The sequence below is a fragment of the Artibeus jamaicensis genome, unplaced genomic scaffold (genome assembly GCF_021234435.1).
Source record: "Artibeus jamaicensis isolate MK-2021 breed Jamaican fruit bat unplaced genomic scaffold, CSHL_Jam_final scaffold_916, whole genome shotgun sequence".
NCBI classification, from domain to species: Eukaryota; Metazoa; Chordata; class Mammalia; order Chiroptera; family Phyllostomidae; genus Artibeus; species Artibeus jamaicensis.
Genome location: NW_026522059.1, coordinates 53,108,695 through 53,126,015, shown reverse-complemented (window position 1 = coordinate 53,126,015; position 17,321 = coordinate 53,108,695).

Genomic DNA, 17,321 nt, shown 5'->3' with positions numbered 1-17,321 from the left:
ATGTGAGTCTCTTGTAAATAGCACATAATTGGGTCTTTTTAAAAAAGATTTATACTTCCAATCTCTGCTTTTGATTGAAGAGTTTAATTTATTTACATTTCAAGTAACTACTGACAAGGAAGGGCTTCTACCATTTCGTTATTTGTTTTCTGCATGACATAGCATATTGGCCAATTATTTCCTCCATTACTGTCTTTTTTTAGTATTAATTTACTAAAATAAAATTACTCTATTAATTTATTTTGCAGTGAACTAAATTTATTTCCTTTCCATTTTCCTTTATAAATATTTTAAGATATTTCATTTGCGGTTACCATTGGGATAACTTTTAACATTTTAATTTAAAACAACCTATTTGAGTTGACACCAACTCAACTTCAAAAGCATACAAAAACACTGCTCTTATACAGCATCAACTACCCCTCTAATTATGTTGTTATACCATAACACTGCACCTTTATACGATTTGAGTGGCACTACAAGCCAACTAGACCTGACAGATTTGATATACATAATATATAACATAATATAACATATAAAATATATATAATACCCTACCCAAGAGTAGTACAATATACATTCTTCTCAAGTGCACACGGAAATTTCTCCAGGTTAGAACATATGTTAGAACACAAAACAAATTGCAACGATGTTAAAAAAAATTGAATTTATACAAAATATCTTTTTAGTCACAATAGAATAAAGCTACAAATCAATAGTAGAATGAAAACTGGAAAACACAAATATATGTAAATTAAATAACTAGTATGCCAAAGAGTAAATAACAAGATAAATTAGAATATATTCTGATGCCTGCTTTAAACACTGTAATTCAACATTCTGTGAGGAGTTGTAGGTAGAGCAATTAAATAAGAAAATGATATAAAAAGCATCTAAACTAGAAAAAAAATAGTACTATACTTTAAAAAACTTTTCCTCTCTTTTTTTATTGCTCTTCAAGTACAATTGTTTCCATTTTTCCCCACCACTGCCCCCCACCTCAGCCATCCCAACTTCCCACTCTCAGTCCTACCCCTCTTTGGCTTTGTCCATGTGTCCTTTTTTCATGTTCCATGACAATCCTTGCTCCTTTTCTCCCCATTATCTCCTCTCTTCTCCCCTCTGGTTACTGTCATTTCTGTTTATTTCAGTGTCTCTCATTATATTTTGCTTGCTTGTTTGTTTTGTTGATTAGGTTACACTTAAAGGTGAAATCATATGGTATTTGTCTTTCACTGCCTGGCTTATTTCACTTAGCATAATGCTCTCCAGTTCCATCCATGCTGTTGTGAAGGGTAGGAGCTCCTTTGTTATTTCTGCTGTATAGTATTCCATTATGTAAATGTACCATCGTTTTTTTATTCACTCATTTACTGATGGATACTCATGTTCCTTCCAGCACTTGGTTATTGTAAACTGTGCTTCTATAAACATTGGGGTGCATAGGCTCTTTTGAATTGGTGTTTCAAGATCGTTATGGTATAATCCCAATAGTGGTAGTGCTGGGTCAAAAGTCAGTTCCATTTTTAGTTTCTTGAGGAAAGTCCATATGAAACACTTGACTTTAAAATAATAAATTTAGGAAACAACATATTAGATTTAAACTACTTGCAATCATCAAAATGTCTTTAGAAGTAACAGCGAATCCTCACACTTGTTTTCTTTCTCCTCCAGAGGAAAAGTAATCTCAACCTCCCAATTTTTTAGCATTAGGCTAGCTATCTCAGCCATAACTTTTGTACACAGCACTCTTTACTGCTGTTCTGCTTCTTCCTTGGTTTAATTCATTTTTTGTAAAGAAAAATAAATGGGAGAGGCAAGTTATAATCTATTTTTGTTAAATGTTGGTGGAACTGCAATTTCTGTTAATAGTTTATGTTCATTAGGGAAGCTTATTTAAAATCTTTACACACTCAAGAGCTGTTCTATGTTTTAAGCCAATGAAGACATATATTAATTTCCTCTTACTGATTTCATTGCTTGAGTATTTCAGCCTGTGTATTCCTATGGTACATTTTCATCATGAATCTGACTTGTTGCTAATGTGGAACACAATACACACACACAGTTGTAACATGGGGTTGAACTTAGTGGTGGGAAAACAATTTGTGGTATAGATTTTATAAAGCTTCTATGTTTGAGAGGAGATACATAATGAGAGATACACAGTTTCACTGAATGTCATATCATATCTCCCTGTGTGCCTGTGGTAGTCCTTTTTGGTGTCATGTGTACTTGGAATTCTTTTTTTTCCCAAAGAGTATTATTAATAGTAGCAGTAACATAAACCAGAATGGGTTTAGTGAAATTTCATTTTGTGGAGTTTCCTCTTTAGTTCATCTTATAACACATTAATTGGAAAGACACTACTGACCACCCTGCGTTCCTCACCCCTGCAGACTCAATGTGTCTGATATTTCTTTTTTATAACTTTTTTTATTGTTCAAGTACAGTCATCTCCATTTTCCTCCTACCATTCCCCACAACCCCAGACATCCCCATTTGCCACCCTTAATTCTACCTCCCTTTGGTTTTGTTCATGTGTCCTTTATAGATGTTCCTATAAGACCTTCCCCTTTTCTCCCCCCATTACTCCCTCATACCTTCCCTCTGGTTACTAGCAGTTTGTTCTTAGTTTCAGTGTTTCTGGTTATATTTTGCTTGCTTGTTTGTTTTGATCTCCCTTTCAAGGACATCATTCAAGGTGCTCTATGAGCAGATGGAGTATTTTCTGGTACCAGTGGCCTGGCCATGCTACTTCTCAGTTTTTGTAATCTTGATGTTGCAGGGGGTATCTAGAGCTATTTTGTTTTAAGTTAATTCACATCTGGGATCTTTCTTACAAGGATGCCAATGCTGGTTCAGGATGTCTGGGGTGGGACCTGAGATTCTGCATTTCTAGCAAGTTCTCAGATTATATCCATGATGCAGTCTCCATGGACGACATTAGTTTCAGGGAAATATCCAGTGTTGCTTCTCTGCTAGCTATTTGATGTCCCTTGAAATTCCAACATCACCAGGCTACCATTTGTAGGGGCCAGTGGAAAGTATGGGAAATTGTAATGCAACTGTATATTAAATATGGTTGGGACATATGGACTAAGCCATCCTAAATAGATTCAATAATGTTACTTACACTTACCTTATGATATAAAGCTATTTTTTTACTTAAAAAAATTGATGTCCAAATAAAGTTGTCTCCATATTCCTACCACCACTTTCCCCTGCCTTGCCCATGCCCACCTTCCACCCTCAATTCCACCCCCCTTGGCTCCATCCCTGGGTCTCTGATGCACGTTCATTTACATCCCTTTCCCTTCTTTCCCATGTTATTTCCCTCTCCCTTCTCCTATGGCTACTGTTTATTTAATTGTTTAGCAATGCTTTTTAATTTTCAGATAAGCCCTTTGGTAGTGATGAGCTAAAAAATGAAAATTCATATTCAAGAAAAAATGAAATGATGAGTATAAAGGTAATGAAAATATATGACATTTAAAATTATGTGACTGCTTGTATTTTTTCCCATAGTGAGGGATTGACACGCGCAACCAGAAGACACATATTACTGAAAGAAAGCCTGCTTCAAAGCTTAGTAGGTCAGTTTATAAAGAGCTAACATGTGCAACTGCAGATGTGTTGATACAGTACTTTGTAAAGCAAGAGTCATCAAATGAGGTTTTAAGTGAATTTCAAATTTCAAGAATTTTTAATGAATGTACTAATATGAAATGAAAACTGTTAATATGTTGGTTCCATTTTCAAGAGAATACTCTGCAAGAATTAATTAAGCAAAGCCAGTTTTGCATTAGTGTGATAAGATTCTTTGTATTCTAATAAAATCAGATAATTCTAGTGAGGTTTGTTTTTTTTCCATTGAATTCATAAAATCAAAGTAGAGCACTTGAAAGTTCATTTTGTTGAAAGTTAAAAATAAGATTTTTGTGAGAACTATTACAAATTCAGTTTATAAGCTCAACACTGAGGATAAAATAATTTGGTTTTGTCATGATAATATAAACCAAATTTGGGTGAAGCACAGCATCATGATATAAATGATATTCTTACTGGATTAAAAAAGAAGACCTGTGGAGTAGAAAATAGAATTGGTAGTGGTGAACACATAATGTATAATTGCTCTCATAAAATAGGAGATATTATTTTTTATTGCTGTTCAATTACAGTTGTCCCCATTTCCCCCATTACTCTCTATTTCAAAAGATATTGTAGTTTTCTATGTTTATAACTATTTTGTAAAAGGCAAAACATTTATGCGATCTGAAGAGAAACCAGAGTATAAGTTTATAAAATTTTGTATGAGCAGTAAGTAATCAAACTATAATACTGCGATGACACAGATCATGTTGAAAACAGCTAATGCTGCAATTGGTGATGCGGATCTTTGTTTTCACTGCCCTTCATGCATCATACTTTAGGAAAGTCTGAGCCACTGCTTTGCTGAGCCACTGCTGTGCTGAGCCACTGCAAATTCTGAAACATTGCTTTGTCAATTTATGAATGTGTGTACTGCAATGCGTTTTAGAGTGATAATGAAATTACAAGTTTTCTAAATTATGGTTACAATATTTTTCAAAATGGTAGAAACTTTTTAATCAGGATACTCCACTCTTGTAGCAGTAAGAATTTAGCTTTTGAGGCTTTAAGTTATTTTAAATTATCGAAAACAAAACTTGCAAACAGGAAGAAATAAGCCAGTCAGACAAGTACTGCATGATTTCACTCATATGTGGAATCTTTTCTTTTTATATAAGCCACTTTTATTTATTTATTTTTCTTTGTAATACTTGAGGTTTATTTTTGATAAATCCCTAATAATCTTTTTTTTCTTTTTAAAATTTTATTTACTTATTTTTCAAGTACAGTTTTCTGTCTCTTTCTCCCATCCCAGCCCAACCCACCCTGTGCTCCCCACCTCCTCCCATTTCCACCTCCCTTAGTTCTTGTCCTTGTGTCCTTCATACTTGTTCCTCCAAATCCCTCTCCTTCTTTTCCCTTAAATTCCCTCCCCTCTCCCTTCTAGTCACTGTCCCCTTGTTTTCTATTTCAGTGTCTTGGTTTTTATTCTGCTTGCTTGTTTATTTTGTTGTTTAGCTTTCTGTTAAAGGGGAGATCATATGGCATTTGTCTTTCAACAGCTGGCCTATTTCAACTCAGCATAATGCTTTCCAGTTCCATCCATGTTGTTGCAAAGGGTAGTAGCTCCTTCTTTCTCTCTGCTGCATAGAATTCCATTGTGTACCACAATTTTTTGATCCATTCATTTACTGACGGGCACCTAGGTTGCTTCCAGCTCTTGGCTATTGTAAATTGTGCTGCTATGAACATTGTGGTGCATAGGTTCTTTGAAATGGATGTTTTAGGATTCTTGGGATATAATCCTAGCAGTGGAAGGCAGTCCTGAGAGGGAAGTTTATAGCAATACAGGCCTGCCTAAAGAAGATAAAAACATTTCAAACAAACAACCTAACCCTACGCCTGCAAGAACTCGAGGAACAACAACAAAGACAGCCCAGAGAAAGTAGAAGGAAGAAAATAACCAAGATCAGAGCAGAACTAAATGACATAGAGATTAAAAGCACAATTCTAAGGATCAATGAATCCAGGAGTTGGTTCTTTGAAAAGATAAACAAAATAGACAAGCCTTTAAGTAGGCTCATCAAGAAAAGAAGAGAGAGGACCCAAATAAACACAATCAGAAATGAAAGAGGAGAGATTACAACTGATACCACAGAAATAGAAGGGATTGTAAGAAATTATTATGAATAGCTGTATGCCAAGAAATTTGAGAACCTAGGGGAAATGGACAAATTTCTAGAAAACTATAATCTTCCAAAATTCAATGAAAAAGAAGCAGAAAACCCGAATAGACCAATAACAGCAAGAGAAATTGAAGCGGTAATCAAAAAACTCCCATCACACAAAAGCCCTGGACCAGATGGGTTCACAGGAGAATTCTACAAAGCATTTAAGGAAGAGCTAACCCCTATTCTTCACAGACTATTTCAAAAAATCCAAAAGGATGGAAAACTCCCAAACTCTTTTCATATGTGGAATCTAATTAACGAAATGAACCAACAATCAAAACAGTGACAGACTTACAGACAGAGAGCAGGCAGATAGCTGTTGGGGGTGGGATGGGGAGGAATTGAGCTAAAAAAAGAAAAAAACTAATGCACATGGACAACAGTGTGGTGACTGTGGTAGAGAAAGGGAGTGGACTCCGGTATAAGGAGGATAAATAGTGATGAAAGACAACTTGGGGTGGTAAACATACAATACAGAGTACAGATAATGCATTGTCGAATTGTGCACCAGTACTTGTATAGATTTGTTAATCAGTGTTACCCCAATAAATTCAATAAAAAGGAAAAAAATAATGAGAAAATAAGGCATCTTGTCATCAACCTAGTTCTCATTGATATTTGGAAATCTAGTTCATGAGTCTTACAATTTAAAAAAAGAATTTTTTTGGTAGAAAAGCAAGGGAAGAATGCAATAAATTAAATAATGAGTAAGTGCTCAACTGTATTCCAAATTTATTGAAGGTCTTTAAATTGTACTTAATTTCTTAACTTGCAGCAAGAAAACATTCTGATTCAACTTTTATGTCTAACTGAATACATTCTACCAGAATGAAATAAAATTGAGAAGTCCTATAATTTTGCAGCATGTAATATTGTTAGAATATTCTAAAGAATTATAAATAGGGAAAACTAAACACTTTAGTGTTAGAAATTTTTTGTCAAAGTAAGGTACTCTGTCTGAATAGAAATAAAAAGATAGTGTCCCTTATCCTTTATATAAGCATATGAAAATAATTAGGCTGCAATATTTTTACATTTCAATGAGAAAAACACAATTAGGAACATGATTTTAGTGTAATTTACTCTTAACCAATCATCTACCTCTTTCCCTTGTAAAGAATATTTTCTCATTTAAAAATATTCTGGTCTATATACAGAGAGACAGTTGATAGTGTAAAGAATAAAAAAAAATTTATTAACCATGAAATGTAACTTGAAGAAGTTGTAAATAATTTTCCAAAAAAAGTGAAAGTATTAAAAGCAAGTTGAAAAATACCAGTGACACAATGTTAAAGGCAGATAATAATACCAAGCAATGGATTAATGCACCTGAATATAACTCAGGAGTAGCTATTTTGCTTATATTTTTTATATTTGCCTACTCATTACAAAGCATTTAAAATTTCCTTCATTGCATGCAGATATTATGCTTTCTAAGTTTTCATTTTAGAAAATAAGCTTGAATAGAATCAATTATAGTTCTGCTAGCATATTAATTCATTTGTGTATGTGTGCACATATATATACATGCATGATTTTAATGACTTTTGTACCTCCTTTCATGCTTAAAAGGGTCTGGGTTTGGATAATAAGTTATATTATCACTGTGTTTATTTATCCTTTATATAATCATATGAAGAGAATGTTCCTTCTGTTCTTTGGCTCAAAGTTGAAACATTTCTTTAATTATTTTTAATCTATACAAGTGCAAGTGAATCTTAACTAGAAATGACTTCCTGTCTTTCTGGGTTGGTTTAGCATGAATTTGCAGATCTGTCTTCCATTCATTTCTCCTTTTTTTCCTTTCCAAGAGAGAATTCTCTGTCATCCTCTTTCTCACACACATTCCAGGGGTGAACCTGACTGGTCTAGCAAAGTCCCATCTCTTCAGCAGAGATTGATTCCAGAATGGGTATGCAATCCATTTTGGTTAAGGAGAACCAAGGCAGCCTTTCCAAAGCTCCTGAAAAATGCCTTTCTTTCTTTCTTTTAAAAAGAAACCATGGCAAGTTGCCCTCGCTTTCCTGCTAAATGTGACTACTAGAGAATAAAGCATTACCTGCCATTGCTACTGGAAGCATCTGAGATGGCAGAGCAAAGAGCCAGAAAGAATCCAATCTTGAATGCTATCTTTGACCTTCAGACTTCTGGTCCTCTCATTTTGTGAGCCAATAAATGACATTATTATTTATGGGTTTATCTTATATTGGGGTGGTTTGTCACTCGAAGATAAAGGCATCCCAAATGAAATGGAGTGCATAGGTTCTTTTGAATTAGAGTTTCAGGATTATTAGGGTATAAACCCAGCAGTGGAATTGCTGGGGCAATAGGCAGTTCCATCTTTAGTTTCTTGAGTAAATTCCATACTGTTTTCACAGAGGCTGCACCAGTTTGCATTCCCACCAACACTGTACTAGGGTTCCCTTTTCTTCACAAGCCTGCCAGCACATAATTGTTTGTTGATTTGTTTATGATGGCCATTCTTACCAGTGTCAAGTGGTATCTCATTGTGGTTTTAATTTTCATTTTTTGATAGCTAGTGATGCAGAGCATCCTTTCTTATATCTCTGGGCACTTTGTATGTTCTCCTTGGGGAAGTGTCTGTTTAGGTCCTTTGCCCATTTTTAAATTGGATTGTTTGTCTTCCTGGTGTGGAGTTGTGTGAGTTCTTTTTTATATTGTGGAGACTAAACCCTTGTCCAAGGTACCATTTGCATGATAAATATATTTCCCCATACATTTGGCTTCTTTTTCATTTTGCTAATGTTTTCTTTAGTCATGCAGAAGCTTTTCATTTTGATGAAGTCCCATTTCTTTATTCTTTTCTTTATGTCCCTTGCTCAAGGGGACATATTGGTGAGAATATGTGCTGAATGGAATATCTGAGATTTTCCTGTCTATCTTCTATAGGACTTTTATGGTATCATGACTTATACTTAAGCCTTTTATCCACCATGAATTTATTTTTGTGTATGGTGTAAGTCGGAGCTCGAGTTTCACTTTTATGCATGTAGCTGCCCAGATCTCCCAAAACCATTTGTTAAAGAAGCTATTTTCATTCCATTTTATGTTTCCTACCCCTTTGTCAAATATTATTGACCATGGAGACATGGGTTTATTTTTGGGCTCTCTATTCTTTTCCATTGATCTATGTGTCTGTTCTTATGCCAATACCAGACTGTTCTGATTACCATGTCTTTGTAATGTAGTTTGATGTCAGGTATGGTAATCTCACCAACTTTGTTCTTCTTTCTCAAAATTGCTGCAGCTTTTGGGGGTCATTTATGGTTCCATATAACTTTTTGAAGTGTTTGTTCTATATCTGTGAAATATGTCATTGGTATTTTAATAGGAATTGTGTTGAATCTATAAATTGCTTTGGGTAGTATGGACATTTTGATGATATTAATTCTTCCAATCCATGAACATTGTACATGCTTTCATTTATTTGTGTCTTTCTTAATTTCTTTCTTCAGAGTTGTGTAGTTTTCTGAGTACAGGTCTGTTACTTCCTTGGTTAGGTTGATTCCTAGGTATTTTATTCTTCATGTTGTACAGCAAATAGAATTATTTTTCTGATTTCTGTTTCTGTTATTTCATTATTGGTGTACAAAAATGCCTTTGATTTTTGAATATTGTCTTTCTATCCTGCTGTTTTCCTGAATTCACTTATTAGGCCGAGGAGTTTTTTGGTGGAGTCTTTAGGGTTTTCATGTACGCTATCATGTCATCTTCAAACAATGACAGTTTTACTTCCTCCTTTCCATATAGGATGCCTTTTATTATTTTTAATTTAATTTAATTTTAATTGTTGTTCAAGTACAGTTTTCTGCCTTTTACCCCCATCCCAGCCTACCTCCTACCGCTCCCCACCTACCTCCCATTTCCACCCCCTTGTTTTTATCCATGTGCTTTTATAATTGTTCCTGCAACCCCTTCTCCTTTTCCCCCCTGAAATTCCTTTCCTTCTCCTATCTGGTCACTGTCAGCCTGTTCTCAATTGCAGTGTTTTTGGTTATATTTTGCTTGTTTGTTTCTTGTGTTGCTTAGGTTCCTGTTAAAGGTGAGATCATATGGTATTTGTCTTCCACTGCCTGGCTTTTTTTCAGTATAATCCTTTCCAGTTCCATCCATGCTGTTGCAAAGGGTAGGAGCTCCTTTCTTTTTGCTGCATAGAATTCCACTGTGGAAATGTACCATAGTTTTTGGATCCATTCATTTACTGATGGGCACCTAGGTTACTTCCAGCACTTAGCTATTGTAAATTGTGCTGCTATGAACATTGGGATGCATAAGTTCTTTTGGATTGGTGTTTCAGGATTCTTAGGATATAATACTAGCAGTGGAATTCCTGGGTCCAAAGGCAGATCCATTTTTAGTTTTCTGAGAAAATTCCATACTGTTTTCCACAGTGGTAGTACCAGTCTGCAATCCCACCAACAGTGCACTAGGGTTCCCTTTTCTCCACAACCTCTCCAACACTTGTTGTTTATTGCTTTGTTTGTGATGGCCATTCTCAACAGTGTGAGGTTTATCTCACTATGGTTTTAATTTGCATCTCTCCGATAGCTAGTGATACTGAGCATCTTCTGATGTGTCTCTAGACTCTCTGTATATCCTCCTTGAAGAAGTGTCTGTTCAAGTCCTTTGCCCAGTTTTTAATTGGATTGCTTGTCTTCTTAGAGTGAAGTTGTGTGTGTTCTTTGTATATTTTGGAGATTAAACCCTTGTCTGAGGTATCATTGGAAAATATGTTTTCTCATACAGTTGGTTTTCTTTTTTATTTTAATACTGTTTTCTTTAGCTGTGTGGAGACTTTTTAATTTGATGAGGTCCCATTTGTTAATTCTTTCCTTTATGTCCCATATTCTAGGGGACATATCAGTGAAAATATTGCTGCATGAAATATCTGAGATTTTCCTGCCTATGTTCTCCTGTAGGATGTTAATGGTGCCATGACTTATATTTAAATTATTTATCTACCTTGAATTTATTTTTGTGTATGGTGTAATCAGGTGCTAAAGTTTCTTTTCTTTTCTTTTTTTTTTTTTTTGAGTGTAGCTGTCCAGCTCTCTCAATACCATTTGTTGAAGAGGCTATATTTAATTCATTTTATGTTGCTGCTCCCTTTGTTGAATATTAATTGGCCATAGAGACTTGGGTTTATTTCTTGGCTCTCTGTTCTGTTCCATTGTTCTATTTGTCTGTTTTTATGCCAGGACCAGGCTGTTTTGATTAAAGTGGCCTTGTAATACAATTTGGTATCAGGTATTGTGATCCCTCTTACTTTACTCTTTTTTTCTCCTCATAATTATAGCAGGTATTTAGGGTCATTTATGGTTCCATATAAACTTTTGAAATTTTTGTTCTATATCTGTGAAATATGCCATTGGTACTTAAATAAGTATGCATTGAATCTATAAATTGCTTTGGGTAGTATGGACATTTTGATGATGTTAATTCTTTGGATCCATGAACATAGTATATGTTTCAATTTATTTATGTCTCCCTTGATTAATTTCTTTAGTGTTGTGTAGTCTTCTGAGTACAGGTCTTTTACCTCCTTGGTTAGGTTATTCCTAGGTATTTTATTTTTGTTGTTGCTATACCAGTAGGATTTTTTCTTGATTTCTCTTTGTGCTGTTTCATTGTTGGTATACAAAAAATGCCTTTGATTTCTGGATATTGACTTTGTATCTGATGTTTTGCCAAATTTATTTGTTAGGTCCAGCAGTTTTGGGGCACAGTCTATAGAATTTTCTATGTATACTATCATGTCATCTGCAAACAATGACAGTTTTGCATCCTCCTTTCTGATTTGGATGCCTTTTATTTCTTCTTCTTGTCTGGTTGCTGTGGCTAGAAGTTCCAACACTATGTTGACTAGGAGTGGTGAAAGCAGACATCCTCTACTTGTTCCTGATCTAGTGGGAAAGTTCTAAGTTTTTGCCCATTGAATATGATGTGGGCTGTAGGTCTCTCTTATATGGCCTTTATTATGTTGAGGAATGCTCCCTCTATTCCCACTTTGCTGAGTGTTTTTATCACTATTGGGTGGTATACATTATGAAATGCTTTTTCTGCATCTATTGATATGATCATGTGTTTTTTGTCTTTGCTTTTGTTTATGTGATGTATTACATTTACCGATTTGCGAATGTTGAACCATCCTTGCATCCCTGAGATGAATCCCACTTGGTCATGGTGTATGATCTTTTTAATGTATTGTTGGATGTGATTTGCCAATTTTTTTTTTTAGGATTTTAGCATCTATGTTCATTAGTGATATTGGCCTGAAGTTTTCTTTCTTTGTTGGGTCTCTACCTAGTTTTGGGACTGGGATAATGCTGGCTTCATAAAAAGAGTTTGGGAGTCTTCCATCCTTTTGGATTTTTTGGAATAGTCTGTGGAGAATAGGGGTTAGCTCTTCTTTAAATTATTTGTAGAATTCTCCTGTGAAACCATCTGGTCCAGGGCTTTTGTGTTTTGGGAGTTTTTTGATTAGTGCTTCGATTTCATCTGTTCTGCTTCTTTTTCATTGAGTTTTGGAAGATTATATTTTTCTAGAAATATGCACATTTCACCTAGGTTTTCAAATTTCTTGGCATACAGTTCTTCATAGTAATTTCTTACAATCCTTTGTATTTCTGTGGGGTCAGTTGTAATCTCTCCTCTTTCATTTCTGATTGTGTTTATTTGGGTCCTGTCTCTTCTTTTCTTGATGAGCCTACTTGATGGCTTGTTGATTTTTTTTATCTTTTAAAAAAAACCAGCTCTTGGATTCATTGATCCTTAGAACTGTGCTTTTAGTCTCTATGTCATTTAATTCTGCTCTGATCTTGGTTATTTCCTTCCTTCTACTTTCTCTGGGCTGTCTTTGTTGTTGTTCTTCAAGTTCTTGTAAGTGTAGGGTTAGGTCGTTTATTTGAAATGCTTCTATTTTTTTTAGGTAGACCTGTATCACTATGAACTTCCCACTCAGAAGTGCTTTCACTGTGTCACATACATTTTGGGTTGTTGTGAGTTCATTTTCACTTGTTTCCAGAAACTTTTTGATTTCTTCCATAATCTCATTCTTGATCCATTCATTGTTTAATAGCATGATATTCAATCTCCATGATTTTGAGTGTTTGGGTTTTTTTCTTTTTGGGTTGGTTTCTAGTTTTAGAGAAACTAGAGAAAATGCTTGGTATGATTTCAATTTTCTTGCATTTGTTGAGGCTTGTTTTGTGTCCTGTCATGTGGTCTATTTTTGAAAATATTCCATGTGCATTTGAAAAGAATGTGTCCTTTGCTTCTTTGGGATACATGACTTTATATATATGAGTTAAGTCCATTTGGTCTAGTGCATTGTTCAATGCCACAATATCCTTGTTTATGTTTTGTTTGCAAGATCTGTCCATTTCTTACAGTGGGGTGTTAAATTCCCTTAGTATAAGTGTGTTGCTGTCTATATCTTTCTGAAGTCTTCCAAAATGTTTCTTATGTATTTGGATGCTCCTGTTTTGAGTGCAGATATGTTTATAATGTTCATGTCTTCTTGATGGATTCTTCCTTTGAGTATTATGAAGTGTCCTTCTGGGTGTCTTTTTATGGCCTTTTTTTGAAGTCTATTTTGTCTGATATGAGTATTGCTACCCCAGCTTTTTTTCCCTAGCCATTGGCATGGAATTTTTTTTTCTAGCCCTTTACTTACAGTGTGTAGGTCTTTTGTGCTGAGGTGGGTCTCCTGTAGGCAGCATATATGTGCATCGTGTTTTCTTATCTATTCAACTATCTTATGTTTTTTGATTGGAGCATTTAATCCCTTTAAATTTAAGATTATTATTGATTGGTATTTATTCATTGACATTTTTCTCCCTTTGTACCTATGTTCTATTCTTAGCTAGACTTATCAGAGCTCTCTTGTATGTTACTTCCTGTTTCTCCCTTGTTGCCTTTAAGATTCTCTCTTTGTCTTTAAATGTTGCCATTTCAATTATAATGCAGTGGGCTTTTTTATGTTCCTCTTGATTGAGACCTTCTCTGCTTTCTTGACATGTGTAGATTCTTCTCTCATCAAATTAAGGAACTTTTCCATTATTTCTTTCTCAAACAGGTTTTCTATCCCCTGCTCCTCTTCTTCTCCTTCTGGTATCTGGATTATATGGATATTATTTCATTTCATGTTATCCTGCATTTCCCTTAACCCCCTTTCATTCTTTTTTCTTTTCTTGCTCCTTTTGGAAGGTTTTTACTACTTTGTTCTCCAGCTTACCATCATCCTGCAGATGATTTGATCCTCTGCTTCATCTCTCCCAGCTTTAATTCCTTCTATTGTGTTCTTCAATTCAGAAATTGTATTCTTTGTTTCTTCCTAGCTCTTGTTGATAGTCTCTATATCATGTTTTAAGATGGTATAGTTTGCAGTAAGGTACTCATAGCTTTTCTGTAGTTTTTGGTAATTCTCTGTGAGCTCTTTGAACTTCTTTATAACTGTTGGTTTGAACTCCATGTCTGATAGTTGACTTGCCTCCATTTCATTTAGCACTCTTTCTGAGGATTCCTCCTTTCCTTTCAATTTGGGGTTCTTTGTCTTCCCATTGTTTGTGGGACACTTCTTGTTTGTTTCTGTTTCTTAAATTGACCTGTTTTGACTTTCTGGTTTTGTGGTATGAACTTTTATGGTGGGAGGCTTATGAGATACAGTGGTGCACTCTCCTTGAACACATATACTTGATGTTCTTGGGATGTCCTTTAAGCCTTTTATATGGTGGTTTTCTGGATGTAATTGGGTTTGATTGTTGTTGGGTCATTCTTTTGTGGAAACTTCACTGACACTGGTTAACTGATGACCTACTGAAAGAGAAATGATTTTGAGAAGGTAGAGGGAGGAGCACTAATAAGAGTTGGGAATTGGAGCAATGGAAGGAGAGAAGGTAAAGTTTACTTATGAATAAAGAAAGGTTATGAAGAGTGTGGAATGGAGTATGAGAAGGAAAGCATATAATATTAGGTTTAAACAGAAATTAAATAGTATAAAATAAAATAAAGTGAGAGAGAGAGAATGAAAAAGGAAGAAAAAATATTAAGTAATTAATAAAAATATAGGAGCCAAATGGAAGAGAAGTATCATCAGAGTACTATCAAGAACAAATGAACTAAAATTAATATAGGTGGCATAGAAATAAGAGAAAAAACAAAGAAAAGTCTACAATATGTTTAGAGGACTGGGAAGTGATTTTGTAATGATGGAGAGGGAATACTGAGAGTGAGGGACAAAAACTAGACTATGTGAGGGGAAAATAAAAATTTGGAATATAAAGGAATAGGAAAAAGGGAGAATAAAGAAAAATAAAAGGGTAGGATGAAAAAGAAATTGAAGAAAGACAAAAGAGAAAAAGAACAAAAACAAGCTAAGAAGGCATAATTAAAATTTGAGTAAAAAAAAAGCAAGAAAGAAAGGAGTAGGAGAGTGGGCCAGTAAAATTTGTTATTTGAAATACAGAATTAGTGAAGCTCTAGAGCTAATCTTGAAAAAACAATGCAGCAACAATTGCCCTACCCACCACCAACTAGCAAAGTTTGTGACAGGTGTAGTGAGAACATGGGTATTTTAACAGCTGGGAAAAAGGATGTGAAATGACTCTTGAGAAGAGAATTTGTTTTGAGTGTCTGGACAGGGGAGAAATAGTAAGAGTGTGGAATCGAAACAAGTTGTAGCTAGAGAGAAAATCAAATTTGAAATGAGAATGTTGCTAGGAAAGAGGAAGGTAAGATGGGCTAAGAGAAGGGAGAGGCAAAATATGTGAATTGAAATACACTATAGTACAAAATTTAGTGACTTATACGCAAATTCGCTGGACAAGAAATGAATGTTATAAAGTTATGCAGGAAAGAGAATACCCCAAATCATGAAGAAGACCACAGTGGCTTTTGTATTGGTAGTTTCTTGTATTTACCACTATTTTTTTCTTTCTGGATCTGTTCTTTGGTAATGTTAGATGTTGACCCTGTCTGACCTTAGGCAGCCTGTTCGATACCTCCAGTGATCTGCTATCACTGGCTGTGTCTTCCAATTATTAATATGGTCCCTCTGCACTTAACATTCAGGTTTAAGCACCTTAGGGTAGGGCCAAAGCCCTACTGCAGGGGGTGCTATTGTTTCCCCTCAGGTAGCTGCTCCTTGGACGGGAGTGGTCTGCCTGAGCAGGATGATTGCTGCCTATGGGAGTTGGCTCAGCACTGATCCTGGCAGCTACTTTCTCAGTTCTCTCCCCAAAACCTCCATCCCCAGTCTCTCTTCAAGTATCTCTGGCCAAGTCTGACTCTCCTTTGCCAGTGATCTACTGTTTCTGGCTATCTCCATCGGTTGTTTATCTGGTCAGTAGGACTCAGCAGTCAGGCTTAAGCACCAAAGGGCAAGGGCAGAGACCCTCCCAGGGTTAGAGATATTGTTTCCCCTCAGGCTACTGCTGCTCATATGGCTTGCCTGAACACAAGGCTGCTGCCTTTTGAGGGATGACTCAGTGCTGAGATTCCAGCGCCTACTTTCTCAGTTCTTTCCTCAAGGCTTCCATCCTGTCTCTCCTCAGGCATCTCCAACCCACTCTGCCTCTGCCTCTGCCTGCGCCCTGGGTAAGTGGCTGGAAATTAAAATTTGTGTGTTGGCCCTTTAAACAGCCCTTGTATCTCCAACCATCTGTCTCTGGCAGAGAGCAAACCTGGTGCTTTTTCCCCTGGTTGTTATCTGTGTACTTTTGGGGCTCTGGTGTTCTAGATTGGGAATCCAAGCTTAGGGTTTAGACCCCAATCTTCTTCAGGGGATCCAACTGGCTGCTTAATTTTCCCACTGGCGCTGTTGCCCGTGGGTGCCCAGCCATCCCTCTTGAGTCTCCACCACACTCCTTACCAGACTAGTTGTGCCGAAGCTGGTTCTGTAAGTCTGAAGTTATATGCTTCTCTCTGGCTAGCGCTCAGTTGTTTATTCTTGGTTCTTTCTTCATAATTGAGTTGTAATTACAGATTGGTCCTGGGAGGAGGTCAGTGTGACTCCCATTTACTCCCCTACCATCTTTCTTCTCCTGAATACATTTTATTAATGTTTCTTTTCATATGCCACCATTGTGACAATTACCTATGTTTTTCAAGTAAAATATTTGTGTCTAAATAATTTGATTAAATATCCAAATTCTGTATCAGCTATCATACATTAATTTTGCCTTAATATTCAGACTTTTTCTTTCCAATCTGTTCCTCTTTCTAAATACTTAGCATTTAAAAAAATTTGGAGAGATCCAAGATGGATGTGGACTACGTAGATATTACACTCACCTCCTCCGAACATCAAATTGCAATTACAACTAAAATATAGATCAATCGAATAACCAACTGAAGACTATCTGAATAGAAGTCTTATAACCAAGGGTTTACAGAAGAAGCCACATTTAAAATGGTAGGAAAGGCAGAGATGCAAAAAGGGCTGACCCCACTCTCACAGGCAATGGCTTAGATTCTGGA